This window comes from Lonchura striata, chromosome 13 (assembly GCF_046129695.1).
Source record: "Lonchura striata isolate bLonStr1 chromosome 13, bLonStr1.mat, whole genome shotgun sequence".
Taxonomy (NCBI): domain Eukaryota; kingdom Metazoa; phylum Chordata; class Aves; order Passeriformes; family Estrildidae; genus Lonchura; species Lonchura striata.
This window is the reverse complement of record NC_134615.1, coordinates 12,608,227-12,634,278: the sequence shown is the minus strand read 5'-3', so window position 1 is coordinate 12,634,278 and position 26,052 is coordinate 12,608,227.

The following is a 26,052-nucleotide window of genomic DNA, read 5'->3' as shown; positions in this document are numbered from 1 at the left end:
TTGCTTGGATTTGTTCCTTTTTTACCATGCCTTAAATGTGACAATAAGCACATCTCATAAGAATTTCAAAGAACGCCACCTATGACTCAATAAAATTATTTTCTATTCCTCAGCCTTTTGAAACAGTAGAGCTTATGTTTTCAGCTAGAACTTAAATTTTTTTAGATTATAAGTAAGATATGAAATGTTTTTGAACCTGCTTCTTTAGTTCATTGCTATTATTGGTGAGGGAAGAGCTTTGCTTCCAAAAAAACCCTTGTCTCACTCTAAGTGTAATTGCTCATAGCAATCTTAAATGTGAGCTACAACTAATAGAGTTTCTCTGTAGCAACTGCTGTCTTTCCAGTGTATGAGCTGCATTCTGAGATTTGAATATGTAAAATGACTAGGTCAGGCTGTCTTGAGGATATAAAAATTATTGGATGGAGTAAAATTTTGCCTGAAATTAAATTTGCAGAAAATCAAATATCTGTTGTTTAGTTCTAAGCAGATGTTGAAAAGGTTTTCCTGGATGCCATCCTTCTTGATAGTATGTATTTTGATCTGAAGCCAAGTAAAAAATCTGGATGCTAGTCTGGATCTGGAAATTTTCTTTAAATAAGCATATTAGTTAAGTATGTAAATCTGCTTATCATCACTTAAGGAACGTTGCCAAAGTAAGAAACATCTGGAGCTCAATATCAGCTAACTTATTAATTCACATTTTTAGTATGTTGCATCCAGAGTATTGTAGGATTCTGTTATCTCAATTGCTTAAGTCAGCTTTATCTTAAAGGCAATTAGCTGTAAGTTCTGTTGTTTACATTTAGACTCATATGAAATCCATGGAGTGTAGTTTTATAGGCCTACTCACTCAGCTTCCCAGAGCTGCTCAGAAATAGAACAATACACACTGTGGTACAAGTAACTCAGAGCTAAAGTAATCATGGCTTTAAACACCAGTGCTTGCTTCCATGAGAAACAGATTCTGGAAATAATTGTTACTGGTTAGCATTTTGAGCTACATGATTCGCTTTCTTTATCTGAACTCACCACAGTCTAATTCCAAGAAATGATTGTTTGACCTGTTCTTGGTAAGAATATAAGTACGGATGTCAATTAAAGCATGAACCTTAGTCAGTTTTTTTACTACATTTCCCCCTAATCTTAAAAAAAATTCTCAGCTTTTAAATTACAGCAAACCATTTGTATAAATTTTAGCATTTTCAAAACTGATGGATGCTGGATGTTTTATAGAGTATTTCTGCTAGCTTCGATGATGGGTTGTATTAACCCATGAGAGGTACCTTGCAGTTATTGAAGTGAGAATGGTTAATGGCTGTCCCTTTATATGTGAAAAGTCTAGAAAAGAAAGGAAACATGTAGTTTAAGGAAACATTGTTTATTGGTGGTGAGAAATTATACATCTGTACACAAAAAAAAAAAAACCCAAACAATATTTTGAGTCAAAGCCTTAGAACTGCACAAGCAAGATGGAATGTGCAATTCTACATAATTATAATGGAGTCTGCCTTGTCACACACACTTTGGCTATGTAGTTAAGGTGACTCAGAAAAAGTGCACATCATGGTGAAACTTAGGTAGCAACACTTACTTTAAGGATATAAATGGATATAAATATCCCTTTGTTTCTTTTTTTTTTAGTGAAATTTACTGATAATGGTACTATTAAAGTAAAACTCCACAGACCTGATGGAATTCAGAAAATGCACAAGCTCCAATTAATATTCTAAACAGATCCAGCCCTTTCTAGGAACTTGGTAGCAGCCTAAGGTAGTTCATATTTGTATATCTTAAAATTAAAGGCTGTCTTAGCTGTGTCATCCTGCAAGAGGATATTTATGTTTTGCATTTACTCCACTGGAGTGAGGCCCAAACTAAAGCATTCTGTGAATTAATTTTTCTCAAGTACTGTTCATTGCAGTCACAGTCCCTCAGCTGTGGATCAAAAGTGTTGGTCTCGTGTCCTTGAGCAGATTAGGTAACAATTTATGACTGCATAGTGCTTGATGTGGCATCTGCTGATGAATTTAAATGCAGCCTTACAGACAGACCATAATGATCAGTATTACTACTTTTAATAATTTGATTAGATGTAATGGCTTTGAAGCAAGGATTGCTTCTCTGTTGTTTGTACTTGTCATTGTGGAAGGGAATACTGATTCAGAGTTTGATTTCCTTGGTGCTGCCATAAAATGAAAGCTACATAACAATATTCACAGTAATTTGGAAATATAAGGCAGATGGGGCCTTCAGCTTATAAAGATGATTTTCTCTCTTGTTCTTGCTGTTGCTCTGACTATACAAAGTTACATTAGGGGGTAAAGAGTTCACCAGTTTTTGATATATAAAAGGAAAACTAAAGTATCTCACTGTGATTCCATGAAATAATTTTAGTATTAACTGAGAAAGCAAAGCTTGTGTGTATGATCTTCTGTTACTGTTTAAATTCTCATTATGTTTCAGGGTTTTAATAACCACAATGTACCTACTGTGTAAACTAAGCTGTTCCAAATATTTTTCCTGACTCAAATCAATTAAGAATATTGTGTTTCATTGTGTACTTATAAATACAGCTAGAGTCTCCCTCTAGAGAGTGTACACATTAGAAGACACAATTTTTGGAGGGCAAGAAATTACTAGCATAGTGTTGAAAAAGTGTTTCCTCCATGAAACATATAAAATTTATTCATTTTCATTATATACAGTAATTATACATTGCATTACTCAGCTTGTCGTGTACCTACTTGTTTTATGTCCTTATACTAAGTTTGTTTCTATATAATAGATTCTAATTTTCTACTGGTCAAGATAAGAAAACAACACAGGGAGTATAATAACAATATATATTAAAAATTAATATTTTGTCATACAACAATGTTTCCATTCACTTAATTTTTAAAGGAATCTCAGTTTTGGGGTGAGAGAAACCTATCTTGTGTTATTTAAAAATCTTTTTCACATGCATTTCAGCATTGGAAAGAGCAGTAGGGTCAAAGTAATCTTCATAGGGACTTGAATATATCCAGGCAGAAGATATTTAACAGGGGCATTACTGCTATTTTCTGTTGTGATTTTATTTAATTAATGTCAGTTCATCTGTGCACAGATGACATACTGGGTTGGGTTCATAAGAGTCTGTGAATCCATTAATTTCAGGTGAGACACAGCAATAAGCACAAGCTGAAACTTGTTCTTTGAACTGGATTATGCCCATGTATAGGCTTATTTCTACCTATGTTTGTTTGGGCCCTTTCCTCTGCCTTTTGTGTTTTTTTTCTTAAAAAAAGTGCAAAAGTTTACCCAGATTGTAGGGGAAAGCTTCTAAATACAATGTAAATAAACATCTGAAAAGAAAGAAATCTGTGAAACAGTTCATAGCTGTTTATCTTTGAGTGAAAGACAAGAATTGAATGGTGCTGTCCTTGCTTTTTTGTTCTTCTGGAGAAGCATAATAGGAGAAGGTGAGTCATGAGTATGTTACAGGAAACATGCAGCTCAGTTGAGCATTCTCTTTGGCTTACTGAAATTGTACTGTTAAGAAAATCCCTTTGCACTGTCAGTGAAAGGTCTAAGAATATTTTTCCAGCCCCTAAATGATCAACTGTGTGTGTGTAAATGATCACCAGCGTAGCTTTTATGCTGAAAAGTTGTGACATAGGTGTTCAAATGACTTCCATGGAGCACTCAAAAGACAAATAATCCTTCTAATGTCATTAGGGGTTACAGATTATTTGCCAAATGAAAATGAAAATGTTCACAAAGAACACAGAATTTCATCGCATTCATATATTTTGAATGAACCATTGAAAAGAAAGATATTTACTGGAATTCAGAAAGAATTTTCTTGAGTTCTTACAGTGATAATAGGTTCTCTTTCTCTGATGAGTCACTCAGCAGGTGTCAGCACTGAAAACGTAGGCCTAAAATTTTCACATGGAGTTTTCTCTATTATATTATTATTTTTTAAGAACAATAAATTATGGTTTTTGTTGAATCCAAAGAAGAAATTTGTTTTCACTGTAGAATGTGATTCTGGAGAGGAACAGCAAGTATTATACAGTGAATCATACTTTTCAAACAAAAAGCAGCATACAAGAAAAGATCAAGGTTTATTATGCCTCACTTACTATCAAAGAAAAATGTAATGGCAGATGCAATGTTAGCAAATTCATGGTGCTCTGTTCACTTTTCCACAGCAGATGAATGACTGTAATTGATGGACTGGTCAGACAGACTAAAGCGAAATAACATTTGTCTTTGACAGATCAAGGATTCACCTGCTTTATTTTTAGAGAAAAACATGAAAGCTGGAATGAAGTTTTATTGGAAGTGAAGCACTTTCATTGTCAGTAACAGGCAAATGAGTAGTGGAGTGACAGAAGGTAAGCTCAATGTTCATATTTAATATCTTATTGCTAAAAGGCATGGATTTTTTCTGAGTAATTCATAATTCTAAGAGCAAGATTGAGCAGCACCCAGTGTTTAGCAACAAATGAGGAGGAGGCCAAATGGTTTTTCAAAACTTACTGTGTGGAGCAAAGTCACTTAACTGCTCAGTACACCTCAAAGTGTGCACTATGGACTCATCAATATGGAAAATAACCAGAAAGTCCTCCTTCTACCATATTTTCTCCTTCTTACTGGTTAATATTTTTCTTTATGATATACCTAATGACTCCTTCTGGTTTTTTGAGGGGTGTTTGTCAATATGGTTAAAATATTCTGGAAAGCCAAAGGTTATCTTTGTACCTTAGGGGAGAAGAGCCCATTGACAGTAGTAGACAAGGTCTTTTGTCCATATGCCTCCTTCGCACCTCCCCCCACTTTTTTGTCCCTTAAAACTATGTGAAACAAACCGAAGATATGGTTAATGGTTTTATAAATATAATTTTATCTAAAGATTTCCAGTTCAAAGACGAACTTGCAGAAAAAAACCCACTATTTAAGTCAATACTTATTCTTCTCCCCCCAAAAAATCAGGTGCTTCAAAAAAAGAAAGGACATGGTTTTGTTTGATACCATGCTATCTAAAGTTCATGGCCTTTGCAATAAAGAAATCCAGTATATAAAACAAATTTTCCAATGAAAGCTGAATAAACAGTATTGTGTTTAATTTGCAAACTATTAAATTTGTGATAATGCTGTTTAAACACTATGGTTCTGTACTGTACTTATATGATAGAATTCTTTCTTTGCATACGACCATGTCCTTTCAATATGCGTTGTCACATCTCTGATAAAATGGAGTTGAGAGTCATGACAAAACCAGGAACATCTGGGAAATGAGAGCAGAAAAGCTGAGTGTCAGATAGCAATCAATGGATCACTTAGGGCAATTATGCTTAGGAAATGAAGGTAGTGGGGATGATGTAATTTGCACATGATCAGGCTGGTGAGGGGACAGCGCTGCTCCCTTGGGCGGTTCTGGAGGTGCCTGTGCAGATGTCTGTCCTGGAAACGCCGCGCGCTCCGGAGGCACTGGCAGCTCCCTCAGGAGCCGCCCACTTCGGAGGAGGCAGAGCAGGGCAAATGCCCCTGGCAGTGCCATCCATTAGGACAATCTGTGAAAGCCAGGCTCTAAAGAAATGAGAGAACTGGAACAGAACGAAACATGAATTGTAAAGCACAGAGAAGTTCTCCTTCCAGTCAGTTTAGGCTTCCTGGCTCTGTCCAATCTTGACACCTCTCCAGTGACACGTAACTTACTCTCTTTTGCCAGGTCTGTCCTTTCCCATTTGTCCAAGTGTTTTTGACTTTTTTTGTCATTTCAACTTAGCCCATTTTCCTTCTCTACATTTTCTAGTGCAATTAGTTGAATGATTTTACTGCCTTCCTTTTCACATCATGTCAGCTAATCACTTGTCTATATTTCTCTTGCCTCAGCTGGGCACATTTCTCTTATGCAACAATTCATCTTTAAGCTTCCCCTCCTCTTAGTGCTGCCACCATTATTATTTATTAATGCTTTGCACAAGTCTTCACCAAGAACTTTGACTTATCTTAAAGACTTTCAATAATTAAGTCCCACAATAAGCCTATAAAGGATGCAATTATATTATCTATTTACCAGATGGCTAGCCAGGAACAGACAGAAGTTAGCTAAATTGCCCTGGGTTAAAAGTTGGGGAAAGACAGCACTGGGAATAGAATCCAGTGTTAGTTGAGTTTCTCTGCCAAAAGCTTGTAGTACTACAAAGTGTGTATACCAGCTGTTGGGGAATCACTGTGCTGGCCCAGAATTGTCCTGCTCTAGCTAAGAGCTTAAGATCTATTATTGAATAGGTTTTCAAACTCAGTCTTTGCCCTTTTCTTTCCTAAGGGGACAACAGAAACATCTGAACTTGTAAACTTAAAATGAAACTCTGCTGATGTTTTCCTGTCTCTTCTGTAGTAGTTCTGTAACTGAGCAAGGTCTATGCATAGCTGGATTTTTTAAAAGTATGTGTATTATCAACAAAACACTGAAAAAGAGAAAGTCATTGTTTGTCTGTCTATCAATCTATCTGTCACAGTGTGAGTCAGTCAGACAGCCTGCCCATAGCACCAAAAAGCCATGCTGGATTTGTTATCTGTGTGACCAACCATCTGGACTACATACTGAATTCTGTGTCACCATTAAACAGAGGAGTCACACTTTGTAAATAGTGACTTTAGGAATTTTTTTCCAGAGCTACTTATTTGGTGAGGCTGGCAAATTCTAACCACTCCTTGTAAGTTTAGGTCTTGATGTCCATGTTCATCCTATTGTCATGTGTATGATCTTTGATATGTAGAATATTGAACAGAATAAAACTTATGGACTATTCCAGATGCAGGGTTTGCAGTGTATTTATGAAAGCATTGACATGCTGCTCCAACTATTTTTGTGAAGTATTTTAGGATCATTTTAAGTCTTTGGGATAATTTTAAGTGTTACAGTGGAAACTTATAGTCCTTTCATGATCTTTCACTGATCTTGAAATCTTATTTTTAACTAGACACGCCTAACTTTCATGTTGGGAATTAATCTCTGAAGAATAATTCTTATGATGGACAGAAGTATTGATTCTCTGCTGCAAGAGCTACAGCCAGAGTGTGATCACTTCTATAAGGTTGGTCCTGTCCCACATGGAGGGAGAGCTGTTGTGCAAAATATTGTCATTAAGTTGAAAACATGAAGAAATAGTTTTTGGTCATTTTGCCTTGAACTACCTATGGATTCCTGGAAGCTGTCCAGCATGAATGGTGAAGGCAGCAGTCTCCAGTAACTCTCAGCACATTTCCAGATCTTCAGGCCTTCCAGTTGGACTAGTTACAGTGTCTTGCATAAACTCACTGGAGTTGCAGAAGATCTTTAAGGGCCATTTGAGATTTTGTCATGAGGAAGATTAAATGCTGAAATCTAGATGGTCTTTCTACTTTGGGGAGGAAAAAAAGCCCATCCATACAAAATTGTGCTCATTACTGAGGAAAATAAATTCTTGTCTGTCAAGCAAATGGCCGGGCTTTAGAAATTGTTAGACTTGCACATCAATTACCAGGGAAAAACAACACCTGTGTACACTAATTACTTATTTAATGGAAGGTTTTTCAGATATAGGGTCAAATTCTCCACTTGCATCAGTTGTATGCTACAGAAATGTCATTTTGGTCAATGGAAAAACCCACTGATTTACACTGGTAGATGTTAGAGTAAATCGGGTGAATGGGGTGTTATGGTGCACACTAGGAGTGTCATTTTAATAAACAACATCTTTAACTTTTAAATGTATGCTTTATATAGTCTTACATTATTGATGTCCCTTTAAGTACTGTTTGAGTTAATTTGAGTACAGTTTTGTTTAGTCTTTTTCTCATGTTTGTTGACTTTTTACTCTCCTTGCTATGTCAAAAAACATTTAGATGCTATAAATAAGAGCATGGATTAAATACATTCCTTGTGACAAGCTATGTGCAGTGCATTCACTTCTTTCTTCTAGAAGATAGATTATCTTTTTCATTATTTTGAATCTGCATTCTTCCAGTATTCTGAAGATCAGTAGAAGTGCATTTAGACTCAGTTATGGAAAAATTATGTTATATATATTTTTTTTCTGCTTGTGACAGATATATGCTTGCACCTGAAAATATCCACACTCATACAAACTACAGTTTTAAGACGTTGCAGAATCCAGGACTGTGGTTTTATTTGCTACAGGAATTGTGTATGGTGGTGTAGTACAAGAGCTAGTGTTATGATGAGATTGCATATGATTCATAGGTTAAATCAATTAGATTTAAAGTATTCCCTCTGGCTAAAGAGGTGGGTGTACAAAGGATCAGCCTGGAGAGGTCATCATGCATCAGTTGTAGCTCCCTGTGCCCTGGCACTAGGGGAGTTGTGTCCTAATTCCCACCCCCACCAAGCATTCTGAAACATATCTGATGTCCTAGCAGGTATCTTTATGGTTATATGGGTATGGCCAAACCTTTTACAGGTGTAAGCTGATTTGAGTGAAACTGTGTGTTTGCATTAAGGGAAAATTTCATGGGTGGTGTGCACTGCACATGGCAAAAGGAGACCGACAGAGTACAGTACCAGTTCACTTAAATAAAAGCAAGAAACACACAGGAGTAAACACCAAGGGCCGTTGGCCATATGGTCTAGGTGAACACAGAAGACATCATTGTATATTTTCAGGTTGTATATTTTCAAGCTGTATATTTTCAAGTTGTATATTTTCACCAAATATCACATTTAGCCAGTGATCTGCAGGAAGGAGTAAGACAGGAAGAGTCTTTCCTTGTGTAACTGTCCTAGGGCTCAAAAAGTCCAGTGACTGTGAAGTCTAGTCTCATCTCAGGCAATTCTATTTTATATTTGTCTTCATTATTGAGCATGCTTCATATTCTCTTCCTCGGCTCACTGCAGCTTCATTGCTTCATTTTATGTATCAGGAAGCCGGACAAAGCTCAACTGGCAGCAGGATTTAGACTTTTATTAAGTCAGATAGAAATCATCTCACTCAGTAATCTGGAAAGATGGTGAGAAGTCATGAGTTTGGCAGGATGGTCTTTTTTAATTACTGCAGATTTCTGATCTACATTTCCCTGCAGTTTAACATATTGTTGTGAACTTGCAATGTGAGTGTCAAACTCCCCTCTAGTGGTTGGTACACAGAGAATAAACATTGATTTAGCTTGATGACAAGTATTTAACTCTGGACAGAAAAAGATGACAATTCATATGAGATTCTGATGGTTGTACATAGTGAAATTTATTTATTTGTCTTTCTTCCTCTTTTAATGATTTAGTTACTTCACATGTTGAAATACTGTAATTAAAACATGATTCATTGTCAAAGCAAACAAACAAACAAAAACAAAAAAGGATGATGGCATTATACTCTGCAAAATGCGAATGTGCCACCTATTGGTGATGCCTCTGCACTTCTTGATTGCTCTCCAGCAGGTCAGTGGCAATGTCACCACGAACAATGCCAGTTGTCCCATGCCACACAACAGGGCTACACACAGCTCTGTGCCTGCTTGTATTAATGCAGTACTACTGCTGCAATAATATAAAAGCAAGAATTGAGCAGTAAGTGTGAAATAAAGAACTGAGTGTTAAAAATGTGCAAAGAATAGAGTGACTCATTAAGTGTCATTATGATTAAAGAGTTCCATTTCTTGCTAACAGAGTTCTCAGCAGCAGATTGTGAAACCAGAAATACACTCTGCAAGGCAGAAGTTTTTTGCTATGTGTGAAGAGGAAAGATATGGTGAACTTGTATGTTTCTCAGCCATCTGAGCTGTAAATTTGCACCTCTACAATCCTCTCAGAGAATCTGTTAATAACTTTTTGGAAGCTATTCTGCTTGAATCCAATAAGGCAGTAACATTGGGTCCTGCCTGCACAGGGTCCATGCATGGAAAAGAAGAAGCCTCGGGACAGGTGACACTGTAAACTCTGTTGTGAAAGTTTTGTTTCCCAGTTTTCAAAAGCAGCCTTCATTCATCCTTTATGCATATTCAGAATTGTATTTCTGTTGAATAAATATTTCCTACAGGTACCTCTGTTCTTCAGTAAGTGCCAGTGATTGAACCCATCTAAGCAGAAGTGGAAACTGTATTTTAAATCTGTGGTTCTTCTAATTTGATTTTCATTCTAGTTTATATAGCAGATACCAATTGTCCCACTCTCCAGGATAGCATTCAGTCACTGCTTATGGTACAGTACCACTTCTGCTTCATTTCATGTAGTAGAAAAAAATAATAAATCAATGTTATTAGTTTCCTCAGTCTAAAGTCAGCAAAACTGCTATTTAGTAAAAAATTTTGAAATGCATTTTTGCTCGTAATCTTGCTGCTTCTTTATGGCATAGTTTTGGTGATGGTCTGGTGCAGTTTTTGCGCTTTGTCTTTTTTTTCTCTTTTTTGTTGTTAGTGGCACAGCTTAGTGAAAGGACAGAGTCAGCCCTGACTGGCTGCAATAAGCTAAGCACTGGTGTGTGACATTAAATGTACACACTAGAATGTAAGACGTCATTGAAAACAAAACCAGTTCTGGAGAGATAAGGTAATAGTAAGAGCTAGCATACAGCAAGCACAATTAAAGTACACCACAGTGTAATATTTGACTAATCATCTAAAAATATTGGTTTTCCTAAAACTTGAGATTTGTCAGAATCACAAAACAATCCAGCAGTTTAGATAAACGTCAGAATGAAGAATCAAAAAACCACATTTGAAAATATGGGGTATGTTGTTATACCCATAAAGATTGTAAAGCAATATCTGTGTCAGGTCCTCTGAAAAATAATATGCTTTCATCTTATGTCTTAATGTAAGAGCTTCTTTTGGAGCAGATGTTCTGGGAGTGCTCCCTCCCTCCTGCAATGACAGAAGCATAGCAATGCTCCTAGAGAGGTTTACCTTTCAGAGCTGACAAGTGTTAAAAGAAAATGGGGGGTGCGAACAGGTTTATAATCTACATCACAGATATGTGGGAAAGGGTTTTAAAATACACTGTGTAAGGAAGAGGAGAAAAATCAGACACATTAAATAAAATCTATATAAATAGTAACAGTGAAATCATACAATGATCTTTAGCGAAATAAGCCCCACTAAAGCAGGCCATGAGCAGTGAGAGCTGCTATTTCTTATGGGATGCAGTGATAAAGAAATTACATACTTATTTGAGAGGAACATAAATAAAGATTAATAGGTTAATGAGTTATTTTCCTTTCATTACTATACTATTGTACTTTATTATAATTGCTTTGCACTCATTTAATTAAATTTGAACTAGGGCCAACACAAGATAATTTGTTTTCCCTGTACTAAACAATGAGTATGCAGATTGGAAGTACTGAAGCAGTAATCAGCCCTCTGTTTGCAACACTTTTCTACTCTGAGTAGACATTATAATTGATAATTTGATTGTTGCAGCACTCTGTGCAATATATTTTAAAGCAACATTAACATAATGGAAATTATGTTGTGTGCCTAATCCAAGCTTTTCACTGTGTAAGTATATGAATCCCATTCTGTAATGAATTAGGGCACTATCCACCAAACATGCATACAACCTTTGCATGCCTCATTTTGGAACAGAGCTATCTCCTTCTAGTCTCCAGTCAATGTCTTCCCTATCAAGTTAGATCGCTGAAGTTGTACACAAAAAGAGCTAAAATAGCTAAGCTAAGCATTTCAATGAAGCTTGATTTGTCCTGAAATAAATATTTCATTAAAACTAAGTAGGTTTTTTATAGTCCCTGTATAATTTTTGCATTATTTCCAAGGAAGGTGTTTATCCTGTCCATTAGATTTTATCACTTCATTGTCTCTTTCCACCTACTGAGAGCCCCACTAGCAAAACAATGATGTGGCTGAGAAGCTGAGGTAGGATTTTTCAATGTCTGTAATATAAACAAAAGCTACCTCATTACATTTTTATATATATTGAACTTAGGAAACAAAGCTTTTTTTTTTTTCATGTTCTGCAAGAATGAGAGGAAAGGCTGGGGTTTTGTTTGATCCTTTCTTTATCCCAATCACATGCCCACCATGCAGTTTTAATGCATTGCTTCCTGTTGCCCACAGTCCCTGCAGAGGAGTTGGTGTCTGCATGTCCTGACCTGATGAAGTCCTGAGGGTGGTGGACAGTCCTGAGCACTTGTGTGCCACCTCAGCAGTCACCAAGGTTACCTTGCCTTTCAAGTTTGGGCCATGAAAATGGAGTAGAAAAACAAAGTGAGGTGTGATGGCTTATAAAACTCTGCCAACTTCAACTTTATTTGTTTTCTGACAAAATAAGAGTGGTTTTGCTTGCATAAATATTTGAGTCACCTCATTTAATATTTGCCTGAAGTGTCCCTGTACTAGAAAGGTGAGTTGTGGGTTCGTAAAATAAGTTCAACTTGTTTGAGAAAAGTGTTGTAGAGGAGAGTATTTCACTTACTGTCTTTTAGAACTGTGCTTGCAAAGTCTCCTATGGTCTTCCTTATGCAGGGAATCCTACTGAAAATAATCATGATTAGTATTTTAGAGAAGTCATGATGAGCTTAACTGTGCTGCTCACTGGAGAGCAGTGCTAATGAGTGTGGAGTGGCCCAGGTTGCCTGCACAGACATCTTTTGTTCTCCACCATGTTTCCAAAAGAAGTTTTTGAAGGAGATAGGAAGCCTGACTGACAGGCTTGATGTCCTTTTTTCTCTTCTAGTGTGTAATTCCATTTCCTTTTGCTGACAATTCTTTAACATTGTTATAAGCCTAATATATTAGGAGAGATACCACTATAATACTTCTGGAGCTGAGAGAAAATTAGAAGTACAGGAGAAATGAACGGTATTACAGATTTAAAAAGGTGTCAGAGAGTGCTCCCTGCATCACCACCCAGCTCTAAAACCACTGATCCTCTGAGAGGTTCTCTCTGTCTATCACTATGGTCTGACACTATGTGCTTCCACTTTTATTGTTTTGGGATTTCTGTGGCTTTCCAGCCATGTAACAGCACCTTGGGGAATCTGGCCCCAGATAGGTTCTCTCTTACATCTGAGTTTTCACTGAATAGGTCCCCAAGATCTGTTTGGGGTCCAGAAGTAATGAGGTGGACTCTGTGTGCATGGAAGGAGATGGAGCTGGCTGCCCGTGGCGAGGCACCGTGTGTTGGGAAGGAGCTGGGACTGCAGATGCCTGCTGGAAAAAGGGTGTAGGCAGCTCCTCTCAGCTTCATTCAGAGCCCCTAGGATGTTTCTTTCCTGCACTGAGTGGCACAAAGACAGAAGCCTTTTGTAACTTGTCTACTGTGAGGCCTAACCAAAGTCCCCTGAGTTTTAATAAAGGTTGCAGTCATTCTCAGTGTGTTCAGTTTTGCAATAAAGGTTGGTGCATTTCAATAACTTTTGAGTTTTCCAGACAGGCTTTGCCTGAGCAAAGAGACACAGGATCCACGACAGACAGGGCATCATTTAGTGTTCATATCAAGGAGAGGTGGGATTTTTCCACACCACCTTAGAATCTGTTACGGTGGATTATGCCTTCAGAAAAACTAATTTATAATGTCTCAAGTAGAAAGTGGATCATAAGTGCTCTGTCTTTTTATACAAAGCCATTGCTGTCAGCCCATAAGGCAAATCCAGGGAGGCTTCTGTTTTCCATTTACTGTACTTTTCAATTGATTGGTCAGTGGTGTGTATCCTTTCTCAGTTTCTTTATTCCCTCTCTTTCAGACTTGGGATATCATTGCCTGAAATCCTGAGGGTAACATTATAGATTTCTTTTTATTTCACACAGAGACCTTTAAACACACTACATGCCTGAATTGCCCCTCCATCTAGCTTTAAATCAATCTGGGTGTGTAACTCAAATCACAGATTAAATGCTATAATATTGCTTTGCACAATTTTAAAAGGTTGGACTAAAAAGTGAACAGCCCTTTTCATAGGTGTGCATAATAAATTTAGCATGACTAGAGATGTAAGAATGGGAGAATATTTTGATATGAGGTGTTTTAACTGAGCTAGGTTTATAGTGAGATAGAAAATTCAAGAAGAAAGAAAAGCTCTGAAAAGCATGAGGGGATCATGGAAGAGTATGGATGGAAAATAAAATAGGAGATTTTCAAAGCTGAAGTTTTGTAACTAGAGAATTCTACCTGCCATCCAGTGTGGATATTTATTTGGGATAAATAAAATAGCAGTTGAGACTGTTGAAATGCATATATCAATCATCTGTAAGATAAAGCAAGTGGGGAAGATTGAAAGATTACAGAACAAAGGGGAAAGTGTAAGTAAAAGGAAGAAAATAAAAGAAGTTTGTGTGAAGGCTAAGATAAGGGATTTTCTGAATACACAAGAAATGAGGTCACTGGAGAATGCAGCTGAGTTTGAGACATTGCAAAGGTAACCTACCTTTGGTTGAGAAAAATATATTTTTCAGATGTTAAATTCTTTGAGTCAGTTTTCTCAATGAAGATAAAGATAATACAAAGGAGAGACACTGAAACAGAAAAAGGAGTTAATATGAACTCTGAATACTGAAAAAAATTAGCACTTTAAAAATCAACCCAGAATCCTGGGAGAAATTGAAACACTCAGGAGGAGACATGAACATGCTGACAATGTTATCAGAAATACTGCCTGGCTAGAAATGCCTAAAGCCTTGAATTGTAGTCCTGGACGGTGAGTTCTTGGCAGATTTTAAGTCATGACCTACAGTTTGGATAGTCTGTGGTTACAAGAAAATAATTCTCTACACAGCAGTTTCCATTATCCTTGTGTTCTGTGGACTTTTTTCAAGTTTGCAGTAGGGAGAAGGGCACCAAGATGAGACCAAGGTGAGGTTGATGTGGAGGAGCAGTGGTGAGAGGCCACATCCTCACTCTGTTTGAGTCAGGCTATTTAAACACAATGAACTGTGCTTAAGAGAATAGGAAAGACCATGAGGTAGATAGGAGAATGGGAGAATAGGAAAACTTGCAATCAGGTAAAGAATGTATAACATGCTTTCAAAGATAGCCCAGACCAATGGAGAGCAGTAAGACTAAAAAATTCTCAGCAGCAAAACAAAACAAAACAAAACAAAAAAAAAAAAAAAAAAAAAAAAAGAAAAAAAAAAAAGGGAGGGAGGGGAAACAGCAAAAAGAATCAGTTCATCAAGGTATGAAATGCAAATACAAAGGCTTCACGTAGCCTGACACTGGTGAGGCATGACAGTAACATCATAATGCTCAAAAGACCAGTTTTAATTATCTTTTAAAAAAGTTATTGTACAATTAGAAAAAGTTCAAACCCAATGCTGGTATGGTACAAGGGCAGAGAGACCTTAGTTATTTGTTAGAGAAAGCAGGTCTATAGAACAGAGGAAATTAGGAGGTCATTTCATTGAGTCAGATATAATTCTGAAGGGAATAGGCAGGATAAATGCTACCAGGTTAGTTGAACTCTTTTGAGATGCAAGAACAAAGGAGATGAACTAAGAGAAATCAATGGCCACTGTATTTATTTGGAATTCCTTAAACAAACTGGGAGCAATTGCATATATAGAATATTTAACTAATGGCAGCAAGAGGAAGAAACAATTGAAAAAATAACTTAAAGGGTTAGTGTATCTAAGGTTTTAAAAATACAGACATTTAACATTAGCATTTAAAATGAGCTCTTTTCTTTGCAAATAATTACACATAACCTTTTTGCAAGGCAGCTCTATTGTAATAACTAATAAAAGAACGTCGAAAACCTTAAAAATAGAAATTTTAATTTAGAGGTGGTTATATATGATATATATATCTCATATATATATAATATATATGATATATATATAATAACTCCTGTTATTGGAAATTTTCCTGCAGTGATTCCCCAACAGCACATGTAAATTTTGTGTTAAAAGAGGGAGTAAATACTACTTTACTCGATATACTTCTTTGTCTACCATTTGTCCTGTTTGAAAACAAGTACAGCAGAAGGGATTTTGTCATCAGAGGAGTTACTTGATTTTGGGTTTGGTTGGGTTTGTATTTGTCTTTTTTTTAAAATAATTTAAATTTATATCTGAGCAGAAGAGTACACAAACGCACACATCACACACACACACATATATATATTTATTTTTGTATATATATATGGTATCATAACCCAGAAAATTTCATTCTGTAGTTCTGAAGTAAAATTGTGAGGGCCCTTCAGGGATTGATGCTTCCCAAGAGCCTCCCTGTTTAACCAGGAGCTTCCCTCTTCTGTAACACACTTCATGGAAAAGTGCTAACTGAAATGGGGGACAGAAAGAACACAGGAATTTTTTTTTGCCAGAGACAAATAAACTCCTGTTCAAATGTAAAAATGCAGAATTCTGTCTGTACACGGACTAACCAGTGCTATATTTTGTTATATTAGGAGTCCATCAAAGGCTGAGGTGAAGCTGTAACATCCTGCCTGGAAATGGGAGCCTTTGCACCAGAGTGATGATGGATCATCAGAGTCATTCTGTCAAATGGAAAACTTAATCTGCAATAACTGAGGCTCAGGTATGATGCAGACCATGGCTATTCACCCAGCAATGATCTCCTCTGTAGAAGCTGTCAGCAGAGGTCCCTATGGTCTGCAGAAACCTGGAGCTTCCCTTTTCTTTTGAGGATATGAACATGGACAAAAAAGTAAGTAAGAGTAAAAGATGAAGCACATTGAAGTGTGGAGAGCAGTGTCCTGTTGTGAAGGTGAATAAATATTGAATTGCTGTACATTGAAGCAATTAGGAACATTAATTACTCTGGATTTTAGGTATTAGAAGGGGAACATGCACTATATATGTACTTCTAGGATGTGTGCCTGAGAAATTAACATATATCTGCATAACCCTAAAAAGCCCCTATAGATTCAGAACGATTCCTGAAACTTGGCTAGTTTGTGTTTTTCTTCCCTAGGCACATAGAAGAGATAGGATTTTCCCTTCTCCTTCTCAGGCAAAGTGGGTTCCAAAGTGGTTCAAATCCTGGTAATCCATCCTGAAGAATTAAATATTCCTGCAAAGAGGGGGTATGCTGTCTGAAGAACAGATCTCTGCCAGGGCTGCTGCTCTTACAGGCACATCCAGGCTGGCTGTAAATGAGGTTGTTGAGGCAGTAATGTAGCCACAGCAGCTCAGAGCTGCACAGGGCACGCTGTTTACCCAGTTTTTCAGCCATGGAACAACATTCACATCAGTGAATGCAGTGGAGACATACCCAGAATAAGAATGTGATTTATTCTTTCAATGTGAGAAGCAGCTATATGTTCAACAAAGGCTTTCCTTAGACTAATGGCCAAAGCAGGCCTCAGTGCAGCTCCTCTATAGACTGAGAAGAAAGGATTGTTTGTTGAGGCCCAACTGTCCCCAAAAACCAGTCTGCTGAGTGGATTCCATCATGTATGAGTTCTCTGCTCGCTTCATTGTCACGCGTGTTTCCTCAAGCCTGCCATGCACAGCATAACTGGGGAATTTACTGCAGCAGTTGCTGATAGAGCAAATAATTCAAAGTCCTGTCACAGCTTGGAAAGAACAGATGACTACTATAGAACAGTTTAATATATATAAGATATTGTTTACCAGTAGAATACAGGATAATGTGATTTTTCTATAGACCCTCTCATTCTCAAGGAATGGCAAAGCATTTAATGAAGGAATGAGTTAGAATTGTGGCTGTTCAGTCCAGAGCAATGGCTGGCTTAGCCTTTCAGTGCAAAATCATTATGTGCTCAGCAGTAGCTCACAGAGCCATGGCCAGTAAGGGCTGGTGTGCTGAGACAGGGATACTGGCCCTGACACTCTCTTTGTCCCCTCAAGCTGTCTGTGGTATTGCTTGCTCTCTCCTCAGATGGGTACCAGAGGAAGAGAGAAGGAAACTTTTGTTAATTCTGAGGTTTTCCCCAGTGCCAGTGCCAATAACTTTGACCATGTGGCGCCTTTAATTGTGAATTGCAAGAGCTGCAGTTCAGTGAGCCCTGGTTTTTGTGTAGGAACTCTTTTCTTCACAACTATTTTCTTCGTCAGCATGTGTCTCCTGTATTCTTGGAAAAAAAAAAATATGCTCTCCTGCTCCAGTGTGGGTAGCTACCCTTCTTGAATTGGTGAAAAAGCCAAGAAGTACAACTAGACCATTTGCTTTCCAGGGAGACTTGACTTCAGCTGAATTTCAAAGCCAGTTACGCATGTAACTTCATGTAAACTAATGCTCCTGAAAATTGCTTTTAAACCAAATTTACAATATCATTCATTTTGGATGCTACTCATTTCAAGCCTTTTGAAGTGCTGTTTTTATTTGCATATCTCTAGCATTGATTTTGGGTGTAACACTGCTGTGTTCTTTGTCATTCTTAGTATTTGGTTTAGGTTGTCATTGCAGAAAAGACCACTCCTCCCAGCAGTGAGGTCTGTCTCACCCAGGTATTGCAAGGACATTCAAGGATGGTGGTGCAGAGCAAATGGTTGTGCTTGCACAACCAGCTTGCATGTTGGAACTGCACATTAGCATGGTTTTGGTGCTTGCACAGTTTGCAGTAAAAATAAAGGTGATCAGCTGAAGAAGGCAGTGCAAGTCTGTGTGTAAGTAATGCTCTAAGCATGAGCCTTGTTAATGGATCCCCAGCTCTGCTCTCCCTTTTCCAACCCTTGCACACCATACAGAAGTGGATCAGCACAGATCCACAGCCCCTCTCCAGCCTGGGTATTTGTTGGACCATGTGGAGCCCCAGAGCAGGATAGAGATTGTGACTTCATGCTCCACAAAAGCAGAGTTTCTGCTGGTGGGGCTCAGCTCTCAGAACCTGTTTGTCATGCAGCTTTTCTCAGATGGGGCCTGTCACACAGGGCCTCACAGCTCCATGTTTAGACATGTGAATGCTCTGGTTTCAATCTGTGTGGACAAATGCAGATTGATTGAGAAGACAGAACCTCAAAGGTCTCGGATTCAATCAAACACTTCAACAAATCCCTATCTTCAGCCATGTGGAGTATTTAGTTTTTAATGGTACACACATTTGGACAGAAGCACAAGCTGCTCATGAGACTACATGAGCAGAAGGAGAGGCTGTGTTGATCAGCTCTTTTTCTGCTGGAAATGATTCATTCAGGTCACTCTTACTGTAAAAGTTTGGGAGCAGGAGTGAGGCATGCCAAGAGCTTAAGGGGCTGGAATGGCTCCATTGGATGCAGAATGATGGAAGAAGGGTGAGGGGGTGGGGAGGAGAAGGCCCACTGCCCCCTCATGCTCCTGATCCTGGTCATGGTCCTGCATGAGGTGACTTTTGCTGCTCTGGCTGTCCCGTGTGCGAGACTGATTTCTCAGTGCCTCTCTGTGACTGCCATGCCTCCTGTGGCCCTGCCCTGGTGGCTGTGGCTGTGTCCCTGGGCTGTGGCTGTGGCTGTGTCCCCGGGCTGTGCCTGGCTGTGTCCCCAGGCTGTGCCTGGCTGTGTCCCCAGGCTGTGCCCATCACCCTGGGCACTGCAGGGAGCTGCCCCATCCCCACTGCCATCAGTGCGCTCTGGGCAAAAGGGGAACCTGCAGAGTTGATTGCTGTGAAGGGCACTGCTCTACCTCAGCAGCTGGATGGATGTCATTGAAAGTGAGAGAAGGGGAAGAAAACCCACAAAACAAGTTTTAGAAACATCTTTATCTAACAATACCTGTTGTGGGAACTGCTTTCAGTGAGATGCAAACGCATTTTCCTTCCATTTCTGCAATGGTTCTGAGCTGCTTCATTAATAACAGACTTGTTTGGGAGACTGACAAGATGGGAACCAGCACTGTAATTACACACTGCTCCTTTCGTGAGGACTGCCATGAAAACAACGCTGTGTTCTCATTTTCTCCAAAGACAAGCAAAGAAACAAATTTCTAACACTTTGCCCTCTGTTGAAGCTGGACACAGTTCCAGACTGACATGAATCAATTAAAAGTGAAAATGTAACCCATAGAAACATTATTCAGTAGGATTCATATAAAAGAAAGCGTTTCTACTTGCCTAATTAAGGGATGAGAAAAAAGGTATATATTTTTGCAGTAGTTGTGGAAATACTTTGCTTTTTTTTCAAAAGTCAGATCATCATAGCACAAACAATTAACAAAAGAAAAATGTTTCCTTTTCCTGGAGTTAGCTAATTAAAAACTTTCTCCCTCATCAATTCACTGAACACTGAAGGAGACATTTTGTGGCTTTTTAGCACCTGGAATGCCATATTTATTTTTCAGTTGAAAAACTGTATTATAGTGAACTGCCATACACACAGCTTACCTGAATTCTCTAAATAAAGCAGCAATAATCTTTATCATTGCTCTCTTGACTTTGTTTCAACATTCTTTTTAATGCAAATTTCCTAATCTAACTTGTAAAACATTTAATATTTAGAATATGCTCCTTTAAGATTCATCAAAAGAGGCAAAGCTGCACAACAATGCCTGGTCCTGGAGCATTGTGAGCCTGCTACAAAGGAATGAGGTGATTCTTTCTTTCAGGTCAGAAGGTCAGGCTTCACTGCATTAATTTTGCTGAGTCTCTTTGTTATTTATAACAAACAAGGTCATTTATTTTCATTTCCTTGTTTCTAATTGCATGCATCTCCTTTGGAGTATGAACTGGGTAAACAGGTGGCTGAAATGCTGGGGAAAATACTTGAAGCTGTTCCAGAAAAAGGGCATGTCCCACACTGGTAAAGCAATTTGATGAGTTAGAGATTTAGTCATAGCAGGATGTGCACCTGCTTGAAAGCAAACACACTTCTCTTTGGCACACACAGATATATGCAAATTAAAAGAGATTATTTAACTCTGAATGGTGGATTGATATTTGATCAAATTTAACACTGTATATTTTAAATAAAGCCTTGGTGTATATTAGTGAAATACAATCTCTTTTCAGCTGCTTTTGATTTTTTTTTTCAACTTCTCTTTGAGTATTACAAATGAATGATATTTCTTCACTAGCTGAGCCTACAAAAAGAGTATGTCTCTGGAGGAGAACTTTATCAGGGGATCTTTATGATGAGAACTACCTACATGCACTGAAAAAAAATGGGATAATGAAAAGCTAGGATGTTTGACTGACAAGGAATAAACCAGATCTTAAATTTTTTATTCTAAAATGAATTCTCAAAAATTAAAGGGCATTCATTGGGGTGATAGCAGTATGTCTTTTTAATCCTGTAAACCCCACGTTTCCAGGCAGCCCAAATGGAACTCCTAAATATATTCATGGGCAGCTTTTGCATAGGTAGTTATTGAATTTGCATTTCAAAATACTGGCACTGCAGGGCTAAATCTGTGGCTGCTTTGTCCTGAAAGATGAGATACACTGTGGACTACCTTGATTTTAGGGGTATTTGAGACTATAGCAGGAAGCAGTAATTGTCTGGCATGACTGAGCTTCAGCTGGTGGTGGTTGAGAACAGGTCCAGGGCTGAATCCATAAGGGAAACAGAGGGAGATTTCTCAGCAAGGTCTTCCAGTTCCCCAGAGAATGGGAGGCACCATGCCCCATGTCCACTGGCTCTGCACTGAGCTCTGGAGCCTAAGAAATGTCTCTGAGCAAGGGGAAAGCGTGGGAGGAAAGCTGGAGAGAAGGATGTGCCATCCCAAGAGACAACTGTTTTGTCTCTTTTCTAAGATTGGGCATAGAGGGGTTGTTTGGAGGAGGCTCTGCAAGGGGCATGTATCCACCTGCTTAAATTGCCCTTTTCTGCAGATTATTTCCAAAGATTGGAGCAGGAGGCCAGTTTGGTTGTCAGGATTATGCTACAGCTTTCATTGTTTAGGATGCATATGTAGCCTTTCTGTGAGAAGATTACTGTCCTGGGCTTTTCTTTCCATGCATATAAAAACATACTTTGTAATTTCAGGGAGACAATATCATTACATGGTATGTTGGAAAAAAGAAAATATTTTTTATCTCTAAAATCAATAAAAATCCAAATCCTTTCTTTAGCAAAATATTTGTTTCTTGAATGTAATTATAAATGTCATTGTACATTCTTCCTGACTTCAATGCTTATCTTGAGGAGTTCAGTGAAAATAAATTGTTTTCATGAAAGCAGAGAAACCATTTGATAAACACACTGTCTCAGAAAATTGTTCCTGAAGCAGAGGTCGTTCTCTCACTTTAAAAGAAAGAGAATATGTTTTAGAAAACAAGCAAGGCAGCAGAAAAAAGCATTTTTTGTTTCAGACAATTCATTTTAAAAAGCAATGTGTAAATCACATGGAAAATTCTGCATTGATTATTTTGACTGCTGTAGAACCCTGGAATAAATGAAGTTGAAATAGACTTATATCAAAGAACATTGCATTTAGTAGCAAGTCGGAGTGTTATTTTACTACTGATTTGTTTTTTTAGATTTGGTTTTGTATCAGATGTTTTATTAAATATTAGTTATTCATGGTAATGTGGACTGATTCTTTAAGACCAGTTTGGCACATACTGTTCATGAGCTTCAGGAAATGGTCTTGAGAACTGGAATCTGTCCTTTCAACACTGAAAACCCGGCCACAGAGGCATACAAAAAAACCCAAAAAACCAAACGAAACCCCACAAACAACAAAAAAAAAAAACAAACAAAAACCCCCTCAACTCTATAACTGAGCATGTCCAGAATGAAAGTATAGCAGTTAATTTAGAGATGTTATTGCAGTCCCTAATTACATCTTCAGAAATCTGTTCCTTAATTTTCAATCTGATGAATTTATGTATGTGTCTATTACTAAGTCCCAAGCTCTATTGTACAAGTACTTATAAAAAAGTGTTTCATTTTTTTAATTCTCAGCTAGAATTATGCTGCTATTAATATCAGAGTTATTAATGTGCTCTCAGAAGACGACATCATTAATTAGAAGACCTAAAGGATAACTAATGGGCCCTTTGGAAGACTACTCCCAGTTATTGTATGGATCTGATAAAGCAAATAAAGCAGTATGTCTACAGCCCTATTAATTTTTTTTTAATATATCTTCACATTCCCTAGCATTGGTCACTAATTATTTAATGTTATAACCTGTGCTGGTAGATGGTGTGACACTAATACCATGGTAAGTCACTGTAATGTTGGAAAGGGATGTGGTGACAGCAGCATTTTTAAATAATTACTTTTGTTTTTAAGGCATGACTGTGAAACTGTACACTGCTTTTACCTTGTACCTTAGCAGTGTCTCATCAAGTCCTTCATTGGCTTCCAAGAGATGACCAAAAGCCCATCCCTTCATCAGCCACCAACAAAGGATGTGCATTGTGGTCACAGGGTGGACAGAGCCACCTCCCCAGCTCTGGGGACAGCCACTGCTGCTCACCTTTCCCCCAGGGTACCACACAGCTCTCAAGGGTGAGTATGCCCTTGAGTTGGGGATTGTTGAATTAAGCTCACAAAGACATGTCATTGATTGCTCCAGAAACATCCCCACATCCTTCTTTAGGTGCTTAATATTGCATGTATATAATATATAATGTGTGCACACAAAATATATCAGAGGTCATATGTGTGTATTTTGAACTATTGCCTAAAAGAACATTGGATGAAATTAAAACTGAGAGACATGCATGAGTGAATTTGTTGCAGAGAAAAGGATTAAATGTAACCTTTCTCACCTGGAAAAACTCTTCAGTGTGTCTCACTAAGATTTTTCATTAATTCTTTCAGTAGATTTGGTTCTACTGTAAAATGAAAGTTTCTGCCTATCACATTCCTCTAGACTAACAGAGACATTTAGAGAAGAATTTGGATTGCTCATGGTGACCATATTTTTCTTTCTGTAGACATTATCCTTGTAAATTCCCTGTAAAATGTATATGCCAGTGGCTTTCCCCCCCCTCATAATAGGGGGAAATACATATATAATGTATTTATACATTTACATTTATTTACATCTTTATACATTTATATTCAAGAAATGTATGAATATGAGCGAGCTGGAGGAGAAAACCAGAAACATACCTCACAGCTTTATATCAACAGATGATATAAATTATATATATGTACATGTAATTATATATATATATATATCTGTATATCTATAAAACCATATACAGCACCATCTCTAACCAAGTTTTCCTGTCTTGCTTTAAAATGGCATCCCTGGAAGGAAGGAATACACTGCATTAATTTCTTCTTTTCAGTTAAAACTTTTATTCTTTAATACTAATCTAGAAGTGACACTGTTCCAGTCATTGTTCTCCTAAATAAGTGAATTTTCATATTACTGGACAGTTCTTTTACTGTTTTCAGTGCTGCAATCAGTTTGTTTTTCAACGTGGTCTTTATCCCACAATAACTGTGTACTAGTATGTGAGGATACTGTAACACTGCAGTCAATAGCAACAGGATATTCCCTCTGCCAAAAAGTAATCCTATATTGTCCATTATACACAGGTTTATTTTGGAAGGTTATGGAATACTTTCTTTAAAGCAGCAGAAACCTTTTTGCTGTAACATAGTTCAACAGTATTAATGGTTGTCTCTGCTCTCTAAACAACTCATATATCTGGTTTTCTGGTAGAATATTATTTGAAATATTGTATGTGATTTGAGGTGGTAAAATACTTCAAGTAAACTAAGAGACTTCTGCAACCCACAGAAACATCAAAGAGGCACATGTAAATCTCATGAAAAGTTTAATCATTTTTTTTTAAGTCCCAATTTCACAAAGTAATGTATTTCCTAATTTGGGCCTGAAGAATTTTCACAAACCAAACTATTGCAGTTGTGATTTTTTCCCCCTTGCAGCAATCCATACTGGTATTTTGAAACAATGATTTGTATTTTAAAGGAATGATTATAGTTTTTAAATAATCCTTTGATCTGCAGTTCTCTAGATGTGGCAACTGAGACAATGAGAAGGTAAATGATCATCTGGCAGGCAAGCACTAAATTCCAGCTCCCCCAGTTGTTTGGCTTCTCCAATCTGTTGGCTGAAATTCCCTCCTTTACTGCAGGAAATGTAGTCAGTGACTAATAAGTGTTTATTGATCTCTGCTTGAGATACTTGCTAAGAGATGTAGATATAAATGAATATTTGATCTGACTTAATGTTAAGAACAAAAGCATTTTCTTTATTGCCTCACTTATATGGGATATGCATGCATGTGTGATCACTTCTAAATGCCATCTGACTCTACCACCTGATGAGAAGAGGACTTCAGTGAGATAAATTCTAATGAATTAATATGCTATTAATTGTACTTTTTCTTAGCCAGAAGTTAGTAGTGTAGTTGTTGCTTTGAAGGGTTAATCAAAATATTGTTGATTCTCAGCAGCTATACTAGATAAGTAGAATATAGGTCTAATTCAAAACTCATTGCAGTCAATTAAAGGGACTTTCTATTGATTTCAGGAGGCTTTAGACTCTTTTCTAAACCAGACCTGCTTGGTGCTCTTTCTTTTCTCCTTCTGTATTCCATATTTTTTGTTTTGTGCCCTTCCATCGTCCACATGTGCTCTGGGGGGAAGGGGTTAAGTGAGTCTTAACAGGTGACAGTAGAGATGTCCTATTCCTCCCTTTCCTCTTGTTCCTTCCAGCTCTTATAGAAGCCAAAAGACAATGTAGGAAACTGAAGGAATAGTGGGTCCTAGGATGCTGAATATTTACCTCTCTCTCCATTTTCTTTCTCTTTCTCCCTCTTTCTTCTACCTTCCTCTTCTTAAAGCTGAACCAAAAATTTCCAGTAAGTACCTTGTTGTGTCTGGATAGGTTAAAGTTTGCTGAGTTAGAGCTTGCAAAGTGCAGTACTTCATCTGCATGTTTTAAAATTTGCGAAGCACCTTTTTCTACTTAAGAGTTCTAAAGTTTGTGGGTAAAAAATTATTGAACCTCCTAAGAATTTGTGTGTTTCTCCTGTACATTGCCCAGGATAAATCCAAGTACCTACCCCTAAACCTGTGGACAGGGCTGGGGTAATAGGTGTGCACCCTGCACTGTGCAAGCGAATGTCAGCTCTTTGTAATGTTGGCTCTGCATTGTAAAACTGGAGCAGAGGGTTTCAGTCCAGCTTTGGCTCGTTCCATCCCTTCTCCCTCATTTTCCTACCCCTCCCATGCTTGCTCAGGTGTGGTGCTTGTGGAGGACTTGGCTGCTTA